The sequence below is a fragment of the Temnothorax americanus genome, unplaced genomic scaffold (genome assembly GCF_048541705.1).
Source record: "Temnothorax americanus isolate GAGA-0224 unplaced genomic scaffold, ASM4854170v1 Scaffold100, whole genome shotgun sequence".
NCBI classification, from domain to species: domain Eukaryota; kingdom Metazoa; phylum Arthropoda; class Insecta; order Hymenoptera; family Formicidae; genus Temnothorax; species Temnothorax americanus.
Window position 1 is genome coordinate 227,992 of NW_027509232.1, and position 12,985 is coordinate 240,976.

The 12,985-nt window shown below is 42.3% G+C and overlaps 1 protein-coding gene and 1 long non-coding RNA gene across 3 annotated transcripts in view; one reads left to right on the forward strand and one right to left on the reverse strand.

Annotated features, from left to right (window-relative positions):
* LOC143902110 (uncharacterized) overlaps positions 1-12,985 on the forward strand; it is a gene marked incomplete at its 5' end in the record, with an annotated part of 285,928 nt that overhangs the window by 205,099 nt on the left and 67,844 nt on the right. The gene's annotated exons all lie outside the window — the stretch shown is intronic.
* The window catches only part of LOC143902073 (uncharacterized), a 140,490-nt gene that overhangs the window by 97,968 nt on the left and 29,537 nt on the right, over positions 1-12,985 (reverse strand). The window lies entirely within an intron of this gene.

The following is a 12,985-nucleotide window of genomic DNA, read 5'->3' on the forward strand; positions in this document are numbered from 1 at the left end:
ATTATCGCGATCGTTCGCCTCATACGAACGGAACGTTGCGAGCGGAATTTCTGCTTTAATTGATAATTGCGTGATTACCAAAAATACGCAATTTATGAATATGCATGGCACTAAGAACTCGCCGAATATCGCGTCGTCAACATATTCACATCGAATATTAGCCGGTAGCACGTCTACCTGATCTTCGCGGATCTCGATCAGTTTTCAGGGTCCGGTTTTCTGGACACTTTGAACGCATTTTGATCATGACACGATGGCGAATTTATCGCAAACGGCTGTTCGTGAAATTTGTACGTTCCCATTCCGAGAGCGGTTATGGTAAAATAATTTGTTTGCGGCAAAGTAATATACACGTTGAATTTTGCGGCCGAACTCCGCGTAAAGCGTATCCATGCTGACCGCAAATTACGACGATTTCGGGCGTTTACGCCCATTTATAGCACCCGAAGAGGTCGCTCACGAAATGTCTGAGAATGAGGAACGCTTATTCTTTTTTATATTTTATGCGACACTCGCACAACCGACAAAAATTATTCTCACAATTCTAATAAAATCAAAGCTGGATTTTAACTTAACATTAATTGTAGCTGAAGGTGTTGAACTTTTATTTTTCGATTTTATTAAGATTTCAACACTATTGGATAAACTTAAAAGAGTATAGTTTGTAATATCTCTTTATTAAAAAATTTACATTTGTTTCTTGTTTATTAAAGATATTTAACAATGAAATAAAAGACGAGACGCGAATAATTGAAAAATATACAATTGGCATTTCTTCGATGAATAATTTAAGAAGTGGATCTTAAGATTTATCGGCCCCCGCAATAATACGTTCCAGTACACGCGGAACGATGATTCATCGTCGCGACATCGACGATTTATTCGCGGCACGTTATGCGATCGCCGTCGCCGCGACTTCGCAACAACGTTGGATATCCGAAGGTTTCGTCGCGACACGATTGATAGTTAACATTTCAGACGGATTAGGATTAGAAGGGATGAGGCGTCCGTGTTTGGTGTTCGGTTCGCTGCTCATTATTTAACGCCAACGGCGGCGAGGCGCAATTAATAACGGCGATGCGCGCCGCAGCGTCGTCGCCTCGTCTCGCCTCGCCTCGCCTCGCCTCGCCTCGCCACGCCTGATTTACGGAATATCCCTTGCGCATTCCTAGCGACGCCTGGCCTAATAATCGCCGCGTGATTAACGGCCGTACGGTCGTTTCTGATAGCGCCCGTGACCGGGACGCGCCGAGATTCGAGGGGACCGCGCGGATGATCGCGCTCGCGGCATGTGCGCCGGACAAATTTACAGCGCCACGAGTTATCGGATGCGAGCATTCCTGCGGGCGTTGCGCGGTAGAAAGGCGAAATCCCGCGAGGAATTCGTCCTCTCCTCTTTCTCTCGTTCTCATCGAAAAAAATGCCGTTTTCGAATTTCGATGTTATCCGTTTCCCGAGAAAGCGTGCCCGGCAGCAGAGCTGAAATTATTCTCGATAATAATGATCACTTCGCGCAGTCGTAACGAGCAACGGTGCACGCTGAAATATTATTACACGCATTTTCTGAAAGCCTCTCTCTCTCTCTTTTTCTCTCTCTCTCTTTCTCGAAGCGAAAAATAAAATGCGACGACAAGTGGAATGGATCGTTACGCTTGTTATGATCGTTATGATCATTGGTAGCCCTCGGGATATTTTTTTTTTACGTCAATTCGATGAATTGCGGGACATTCTGTTCAATTAGCTCGATTCAAGCGACTAATGAATGTGGAATATGAAAAATGTAATAAATGCATATTATTATATTATGACACATTGAAAGAGTCAGAGCGGTAACGAAGGTGAGCCGAACAACAGGATCCTCCGGTTTCTCGGGAGGCGTGCGTTCCTCGCGAGAAAGTAGCGCGTCGCGTCGAGTTCGCGCCGATAAGCGGGCGTTGTTTATCGCGCTCCGGTATCCTCGCCGCGTCCCCGCACTTCCGCTTCGGTGAGAGAAGTATAACGCTCGCGGCTCGCGTGCCGCCCCGTTATTAGAGCGCATGCATCATCGTAACATTAATTGAATCAGCGCCGGAAATCGCGCCGCGCGGTCGATACGAGAGATAAACGTCTGTGTTTAGCTCTTCTCGGACAAACCGTGCGCGCGCGATAATCTTTATCGCACATGGCTCGCGCTAATGCCATGCATAATTCGGCGCATAGCGTGCGTGAATTGAAACATTCGCGCGGCGATAATCAACAGCGACGCCTTAATGAGGCGCGTATTTCGCTATATAAATTGCGCCCGGCGCAGCAGCGTCGTGAATCATCAGAATGCATTTCGAGAAACACCTCGCGCGTTTGACGTGATTTGGGAGAAAATTGATGCACACCTCGCGTGTTTCGCCGCGCGTATTAAAATTCATATCGCCGCGATTCACGCGCGTATCGCGTTATACATCGTGAGAGTGTGAAACCGCCGTAATATGTGCTGATTTTTATCGCTGCGTTACGTGAATATATTACGATTCACCGATGGATGCGATTTAGATTGAAGAATCGTAAGCGGATCGCCGACAAAAAAGTAGATTGTTTTAATTACATTTTATTTTTAATTTACTCTTAATCAAAGCCACTATCATCGATTCTTGCGTGAACGCGACAATTTTTGTTTGTTATTTATGAAATGCGACCGATTTGGAACCTTCTGAGAAATGACAATGAAATAAGAAATCTTTCTTCGAAGCAAATAACTTGGAAGAGATGCAAATGTATGGCACAATTATGCATTGAAGGTATATTAGGTCGCATAGTGTACCGAACAATTGCAACGGGATTATGCTATCGTGCAAAATCTGCCAATATTATCGTCTCGCGTTACCTCGCATTTTGCCGGCAAACGATTAACCCCCACGCTATAACGGAGATCTATCAAGCACAAAATTGATTTGCAACGCGCCGGCCGTAAAAACTCAATGATGAAGATGATGTATGATCGCTTTGAACAAGTTATCGTATCATCGTGGTCCATTTACTATCTTTATATCCGAATAATATTTCGACTTAGCGTATGGTTGACTGACTGATTGTCAAAGTCAAAGAGAGATCCAAATTTTTCGATAAGTGCTTCTACGTTAAATTTATGCCGTGTGTGTCTGCTGGTTCTGTGCTCTTGCAAAACCGACTATTGCGATAAAAATAATTTAGTATACGCATTTAGGGGAAGGATCTTTTAACGTCTAATATTTTAATTAATTATTAATATTTTAATTTATTATTTTATTATCATTATTTTAATTGATTGTTAATCCTGCCTGGCTGAGAATTCAAATGGATGGCCATATATGTATGAGATATCGTTATTTAAATCTAAAAGCGACTTTTGATATGAAATTTGTGACAAAATAAAAGTAACTGTATTCTCAAACTCGAGAAAACTGCAGGCTATGGGACGGAATTACGTGTCTCCGGAAATTCCGCAAACGCTTGCGGCTCGCGTCAGAAAACGATTTTACGCCCACGCGAGGATGCAGATCCATTAACCTGAGAGGGAGAACGATCGGGTCTCTATACTATTAAGTACCGTTATATCCGCGGTGTCTTCGAACCCGCGAAAAATCTAGTTGAATTAACCACGCGGAGAGCCGCGGTGACTTTTAAAAGCTATGATTACTACGAGCCGGTTCAAACACGAATGGATTTTTCAATCCGCCTTTCTTGATCCGGGCATAAATATGTACAGCTCAGACGCACGCGACGAAACGCGATATAGAGCTTTTACGTAAAGTGTATTCACAATATGAGCTTAGAATATTATAATTATTGTCGAGAGGTTCGATCGCGCGAGTGTTTATTAAAAAGCAAAGGCCGGATATTATCAATTTTGTTAAGATCGCTTCGTACGGTTGGTAATTAGTTAAATATTTTTGTTATATTTATATTTTTATACGCCATATAGCTCTATGAAAGCCAATGTATTTTTTGGCGACGGTTCGAAGATCGAAGTGCCGCGTGCTTAGATCTGTCACGAGATTATCCGATTTAATTTACCGACGTGATGTCGTTTGCTAATTGCGCGCGCGGTGCTGCTCGTAACCATTGCCGGCGATTTTACATACGAGCCTTGAAAGCAACTGTAAAAGCGACGATATTCATCCAATCTGACCCCAACCTCGTCCAGCTTGCGTAGATGCGTGCATGCCGACTGGGTTAACTCTCTGACCCTTGCAAACCATCTGCGTCCGGCGACGTTACTCGAAACATTTGCTAACCAGCCTCGTGTACCTCCGATTTTCTCTTTCACCTTATCTCTTCCTGTCTCTTGACTGTTTCGGTCAGCAATTTTCTAGTTAATCATAATGAATCATTTTGGTAATGCCACTCAACTGCTTGCTATGAATCTTCCATATATAAATCTAGTTTTTGATAGGTTAAATTTATGGTAATTAAATATTACCATAAATAATATTATTTTATACTCTCTAAATTTCTTGGAGTGGGAATACTGCCACTGAAGTGAGATTTCACTCTTTTGGAGTAAGATTTCACTCTTTTTGGAGTGAGATCTCACTGGAGTGGCAGTATTCTCACTCCAAGAAATTTAGAGAGTATATTAGAAATGTTATACTTTAAATTTTGATTGCTCTTTAATTGTCATGTTTGCTTAGTACAATATTATCCTTGTATGTCTAATAAAAAGTTAATGTACATCTATTAAAATCCATCTAATTAATTGATGTTGATATTGTTGATAATAATAGCATCTAAACAATTAAAATCAATTTGTTACGCGCGCATCGATTTTTATTTTATAACCTACGCGAATTCTGTAGTGGCATTCCGCTGCTCGTGGTTTTTTCCCCGAGGGGTCCATCCGTTTCCTAAGTAATTAAGAAATAATCGGTCTTCTCCCGAAGATATCCGGGCGAGCGTGTACACTCAACTAAGACGCGCGTGCATTTCGTAATTATATTCTGCGACTTTTCAACGCCGCGGCAAATTGCGATTGGCCGTTCATCAACGTTCCCCTGGACGGGGCCTGGCAGCACGACGGAGCTAACTACGGATACTTTTCCACCTTTATCCTCGATAAGCGTGCTCCGTGCTCGCGCCTTGGCCGCGGAGCGATTATGGTTTTCAACGTTCAGCGCCGCGGCCCGTAACGTTTCTCACGTTTGCGTAAGACGATGAATCTTTCAACGCTCGTCGAACAAGACGTGAAAAAGGCATCCCGCCGTGCCAACGGCGAAGCCGCGTGTGTAATGAAACAAGAGGAGATATGGATTAATTCAAGGATATAAAATTATGCATCGAAGACATGGCTTTCGATTTATAATATAGCGGCGGCAAACAATAGTAGCGGGATAAAATGTAAAAGAAGACACGTAAGGTTAAAATTCTCTTTTTAAATAAAATGCATTAAAAGATTGCGTTTTATTTTACGAGAGACTTTCAGATGTGTCTACTGTCTCATTAATCACACAATGATTACTCCTGCAGTTGTTAAAGTCGCGATTGGTGAGAGACTTTAGAAAGAACGTTTGTTCTGAAAGAGATGCACGATGCACTTAAAGTTTTTATTTCATTCTGATATACTTGGAGCGTAATTACGACTTCATTAACGTTAATAGTCTTTAAATAGGTTTACGCGACCTTTTTCTAGCGGCCGCCTCAATTAATATAAGGAATGCAAGCGGAGAACTGACAGGCGGTAGGAAATTATCATGGATACAATTGTGAAGAAACGTTCCGTTGCGCGTTAAAGAATGCGAAAGGATGGTAGATGGAAAGGAGATAAAACGGCTGGTAGCCGCAACACAGGCTACACGGTATCGACACCCCGATACTTTATGGGACATAACTTGTTTATCAAACATCACATCGAAAAATGGACAATAAGTACTCGAGCTAAAAATAGTCTGTATTCTTTCGGCATCTTAAGAATAATCGTCTGATCTCGAGCCTTTGTTTACATTGCAAAATATTTATATCGAATCGATATAGAGATTCCACTCCGTATAGAACACTATTTTAGCGAAATTCAGACATCTGTCGAGAAAATCTAGTTACGATTCAACGTGACACTAGATTAAGAAGCGAACTATAAGAGTTGAAGAAACAACGAAGTCGTCCTTATGTTCGAGAGAAGGTGGCGCGATTAATTAGAAGCGACGTGCGACGTCTCGTTTTCATTTCGAGTTTCACGTTCAATTCACGAGCGCAGCTGGTGATTTTCCTCGAAAAGATCCGGCGTTTGTACAACCACGATATCGATGTCGATATCGATATCGTCGACGCGCGGCCACCGGGAGTCCCGCTGCTCCCTCGTCGTTGCACTTATTCGCTCTCTCGGCTTGCGTAATCCACCTCGAGGGACTCACGGTGTACCCAACGTACCGGCTATCTTACGGCATTAGTGCTTCACTTATCTTACGTTACGTATCACGGCGAGAGGAGGCTGGGGCACGAGGTCGCGCGCTAAACAACTCGCACGTGTACTCGCGACGATTAATATGCAGTACGGTATACGTGATATCTTCCACACGTTCGTCCTAACACGTGTCCCGTCCCGTTGAAAAGAAAAAGCCAGCCGCTTTTTACGCTCGGACGAAATTTATCAGCGTCGCGAGCACGTCCGCAATCGATCATCGCGCTTACATGTTCGGCGCGACGGTGGATATCATCGTGATGCAAATAATACACTTTCTCTGTAGATATAGATGTAATCCCGACGATTACGAAAGTTATAGCTAAACGCGAGGGAATTGAATTAATCACGTACTTTATTTTATGTATCGTCTTGCGAGGTGAAACACTCTTAAAATTTTATCATTACAGGAAAAAGATTAACACGGTCAAAATAGGAAAATTTCGGACGTATTTATTCTCGTTAAATTATTAAAGGTATTTTGAAATATGCATGAATATGTTCAGATTTCATTATTACTTATTGTTAGAGTAATTTTACAGATATGCATGTAGATGCTTGTAATTTGAAAAGCGATTTCATAATTTTTAAGTTAAACCGCGAGTCGATTTTCTTCTATTTTTTGAATAAGCGAAAATAAATTATTTCTCTTTTCTATATTTAGACTTGAAAATATATATTTCGCGTCAAGATACACCAACTGCGGGTGTCATATAGCATTCCTCTCCACGTATCCTTTCGAACATTGGCAAAATACACGACACACCATCCGATATCGTTATCCCCGATCGTCGTGCTGCTCATAGCTTTTTTTCTCGTATTTTTCGAGGCACGCACGCCTCTTGACTTACGAGCCGACCCGGTTTCTCGGACTTTTCCAAAGTTATGCCCCCGCCTTCAGAAGGACACTCCCATGCGATATTCGGCAGGGTTTCCTTGAATTGTAACGTCACTTTGGGCGATCATAAATCATAACACGCGCAGTTCGTATAAATACCGTGTATTAATTCAGCATTAAAGCTTAAATTATTGGACCGCATGGCAGCGGCACGACGCCTACGGTGGTGATGGGCTGATTTAAAAGAAGTCCGAAGGAACTTCGCGGCGATAGAAAGCGACGACGTAAACCATCTCTGAAGTTTGGGAGATTTGCCTTAAGGGGATGGGAAGTATCGTGAAGATGTTGAGCTCTCATTATTCTTTACAAGTAAAATTTATGTTTATCCGTTAGCGATTTTTGTTAGACGCACACACACACGCACACACACACACACACACACACACACACACACACACACACACACACACACACACACAGAATATATTTATCCATTATCCGCTATAAGGCAACCGTTTGACTTCCTTGTTCCGATTTGGCGGATTGAGAATGATTCGTTAATTGAGCGAATCGCGGTTCTCTATCACGGAGGAACGTCAGAAGGGAAATAAATCCGTGGAAATGGACTTTTCGACGAAGAAACGGCCTTAATTGACGCGGCTTTCTACGGAATCCGCGGGATAGACGCTGTCTGCGGGACGCGCTAATTGATCGAAACAATTGCCGAGACGTAATTGATGTCTTATCAGTGACACATTGTCGTTACCGCAGCGGAGAATTATCTCGACCAGCGCGTCGGGAAATAAACGCTTGATAAAATATTTTTGCGAAACGTGGCATATTTGAACCTAATGGACTGACAGAAGTCATCTCGTCGCATTGTTTTTGCGGCTCTTATTTCGCTCGTAGCTTTATTGGAAATACTTCACCAAATGTATCTCTCTCAAGTTGTATTTTTCAAATTATTTTGTTAAAAATGATTCCTTCTCTCTTTCGTAAGAATAACAAGCTAGACAGCTTTAAATAATATTCGCATAATATGCATTTCAATTGTAATCCACTGCAAATGTCAAATTCTTGAAATTGATATCACATCCAAAGCTGAGATTACGATATCTATGTATATTGCCGACATTTCTCGTTTACATTAAAAAAGTCAAGCTAAATCATCCGTAAATTTTATCTTGGCGCCGAGGATTATTTGCATTCCATGCAAATGGACATATAACGGTGTGACTTCATTAGTATATACATTTCAGTATGGTAAAAAAATATTTCCATCTCACTTGCGTCAGCCAATGATAAATATTATACCGAAATGTGCGTGAAATGTTACGTTTGTTATCTATTACTGCGGATATTGCTCGTTCGGAGTGCCGCAAACGCCCAAAACCGAGAAAAGAATGTGTACGCAATGGTCTGTTTTACAGTGGACTTTTTTTTTACCGACACACTTTTTAAAAACCTATAATCTGATTTTGCCATTAACCGTAATGCCAGTAGTGTCAGTATTGATTATCCTTGGACCCGAGAAATACCTCGAGTCCAAAGATAATCGATATTGACAATACTGGTATTACAGTTAACATCCAGGCAGGTAAAAACGGTCTTACGATACTCACCAGCTGGCATGCGCGAATGAAATTTCGCGTTCATTTGCATACGCGTGTAATCGCGATTGAATGTCGCGTCTGGCTTGCGATTCTCTCTTTAATTGGGTGTGTGACGTGTGCCCCGCAGTTACGGGAACGACGAGGGGCCAACGTATATCTTTGTCTGGGCGTGGACCGCGATGAGAGTCTCTCGCGTGTATTTCATTGTCCACTCGGTGTGGGTGTCAACGCCCCCGTCAAACGTTTCGCCCTCGCATGCGCCCCGCGAGAAGAACGGACAGGAGTTTACTTTCCAGTTCGAACGTTATAATTAGATGCGATTCGAGGCTCGTATAAATATATATAATCTCGCGTTGCGCCTTATTTACGACTGCGGCGGTGAAGAGACCTGCTTTGGGAATGAAGCGAGAGCGTGACTGAAATTCTTCGCTCGCACGGTAATTTCGCAAAATTTTGCTTTTGTGGATGTTTTTGGTCAATATTTCGGATGTACGAGATAATTGAAGAGTTCACCGTAATCACATCAGGCTTCAAATGTTATTTTAAGTATTAGTTTAAAACGATTTAATTTTTTAATTATATATTATGTATTTTATATATATTTTTTATATTCTTTTTTAGACGCACTACCGTCCAAAAGTTTAGAAGCACTGCTCTTTTAAGAAAAACAAAACAGCGGTGCTAAGTTTTTGTTTGAAAATATATATGAAATAATAAAATAAATGTAAAAATAACAATTATTATATTTTACTCAAACCATGAAAACTTGTTCTTTCTTCATATATCATAACAGAACAGAACAATAGCATAGCATGTTCACTTGATAAAATTCTTTAAATGAAATATTTCCTTGGAAAATGATTAGAAACAAATAATATACTATTGAATAGTTAAAATAGACAGTAAAGTTTCTCATATGACATTTTCTTTGAAAATATTAGCACTACTGTTTGTTTTTCTTAAAAAAAGAAGTAGTGCTTTCTTTATAAAATTCTTTACGTTATGTGGTACACAATTCTTTTACACCCAAGTTTAATATAGCCGCAAACAAGCCTCTGCGCATTCACATTTCTATTCGAGTTTGTCCTCGCGGCTAACAGATGATCGATCGTGAATTTTACAGCCTCGCATATTTACATATGCAAATACGTCTATATCTGTTGTTCTCCACCCGCTCTCTCTTTATATATATACATATATCTCTTTCCGCGTACAAATCCCACGCCGTATCTGCAAAGGCCACTCTCGCGCTGATGAATAATACTTAATGGCTAATAACTTAACGTCCGATCGATCAACGCCTTCCCCTGCGGCGTGACACATGCACCTGCGGCAAACGTTTGCAAGTCAGCCGAGTCGGCCGCGGCCGGCGCGATCGCGATCGATTCCTTTTGGAATTCCGCGGTAAAGGATGAATCTCTCTTTCTCTCTCTCCTTCTGCGGTGGCATACTTCTTTATGATCGCCGCGACATCACGATCGATCGACGTAAAAAAGAATGACGAGGTATACCGCGATCGTTTGTTATTATTATAGGGCATTGTATTGCCTGCAACTTCACCACCGGCAGTTTTGTCCGCAGTTTCGTCAGCGAAATGTTAGTGTTCGTCGTTCGTCACGGAACGTTTCGCATTATCCTGTAAATCTCGTGAAAGCGATATTGAGCAGTATTATATATCTGAAAATGTTAATATAAAGTTTAACAAGAGTTTATATTTATTGGTTTAAGAAATATTCAAGAAAATCATACTGAATATTTTTTTGCAAATAATATAACTTATCATGTAATCATCTAGAGAACTAAATTATATTTTATTTTTTTTATACAAAAGCCGTTAAATAAATAAATATTTCTTTCCTTTTGGAATAAACGGATATACCGCTAACGCTAAAAGGATACACGATGTATTAATACTAATAGTAGGAACAAATGACACAATGACAAAATAATTAGATATTTTTTTCCCATAATAATCAGAAGGATGATTGTAATAACGTCAGATGTTTTGACATTAGGATACGATAATGAGTGTCGACAAGTTTTAATTATCGTGTTAACGTCCGTGTATATAATGTATCAAATAATTCTCGGAGCCGGGAGAAACGGAGACTCACGTGGAAATAATTTGGATGATGCCTGCGTGTAATATATCCGTAAGACGCCACGTTAAACTTCACGATTTTTCCGTGAGGTATGCGCGTCGCTGTATCGCACGATAATTAAGTTAATTACCTTCGTAGTGACTTAGCGCGTCGTACGAGCTAGTCGGTCGAACGAAGCATATAAACTGCGCGCATCGACGCGATTCATGTATACTTATCGCGACTTTCTTGGAGAGTACAGGCTGCGAAACGACAGCCGATGATGGATGCCGTCATGTTCCCTAATCGAAGCTCTTAGCCGTTAAAACGTGCTGAAGTTAATGAAGAACCGTTCGGGGACCGTTCAGCCAACTTGGACAACGCGCTATCGCCGTCCACCTCTCTTTCATCGTTTTCCTTTCCGCGTATAGACGAGAGGATATAAAGCGTACTTTATGGGCCGTGCCCCCTCGGGTGAACATCGGGTATTAATTATTAATTCGCGATCGCGTTAAATAAACATTAACTTCTAATTCTACAGCTCTCGGCCAACGGCGCAGTAAAAGTGCGATTAAACTCTCTGCGTTACGTTACATCGTAACTGGCGCTGCTTTCGTCATTTTCCTTTTTTACAGTTCCCTCCGTAACCAATCATCCGGCAGATCTCTCGCAAAATCGGTCACGATTTTAGCGTTAAGCGACGTAATCCCGTCGGGCGTTCGCGGGGCTCGGCCAAGATTCGCCGGGGAGAAAACATTCTCACGGGAACCCGCCGTTTTCGCGAATATCTCCGAGTTTCGTATCCTGACAGGCCTCATAAAACACGGCATGATAAATATAGTAGCGGGTTATCAAGCCGCGTGCGCGCCGGGGGAATTTGCTAAACACATCACCCGAGAGTTTTTCTCCCGCGGCGAACTAAACGATGATAAGCTGCGCGAGTTAGAGGTGTTCTTAAATCATCCTAAACGCGCGTTATGATGGAACCTCGTGCGGCGATTTCAAGCGCGTTTCGAGTTACCCCTCTCGTTACCCGAAACCAAACGAAAATCACCGTTATTGACGCCGTCGTCGCTTTTACGACACGTAAATCGCTTCCAGGAGTGCGACAGCCATTCTTGCCTGCAGTTCTTGCCTATAATGTGTGAAGCGCGGGCTAAATAACACGCAAAATCAATATAAATCACTAGCACCTGAGACGAGTGCGTGACATTTACGTTGTCGTGTCCGACTTTAATTTACCGCTCGTCGGCCAACGTGTCGCGTTTCGTTGTGATATATCGCAAGACATTTCTTTGTGGTCAGCTATACGAACGTTGAATTCAATTGCGCCCCATGCGCACGTAACAAAAGCTGCGCGAAAATCGTGCGGGCGCGCGACCAAGTTTCTCGTCGGGGCCTTCCCCTTCGACCGCGGACGATGATGAAGTTATCCGAGAACTCCATAATTTATTTTTTTTTCAACGGGGAGCTGCGTCTCCTGTCGTAAATATCTCCTGGGTAAAAAAAAAAAGATGTCGCGATAAAGTTTCTCTCTGCCGATACACTCGTATTGCCCCACGTTCGTCTGCCGGTCGGAATATTTCGTCGAGTCGGCGATTTATGCGGTGGGGCGCGCGAATCAATTATCATAATTAATAGCCGGATTATAAAGCTGGCGCGCAGTCGCGGGGCTCTTACAAGAACCGGGGCCGTTCACCGTCCTCCGGCTGGCGAATAACAAATCTCTATTGATCGTTCCGGACGCCGGACTATTGGCTCCGGCTTAATTAATCGATCCGGTATTAATCGGTACGAGTATACGTTGCCGTAGCCGCCGCCGTAGCCGCCGCGCCGTAAAGTGCAATTATGCCGGCGCTCTGCCCTGGCACTGATAATGAAGAATTCCATGGGCGATTTTCGAGGGAATAATCTCTCTCCTGCCGATGGATTGGATTAAATCGTCGCAGATTGTAGAGTAAAGTCTTCTTAATGAGGCTTAAGTGGTCGTACCGTCACGTTCAAGCCAATCTTTCCGATGAAAAAGAAGATTGAATTATGAATTTACATT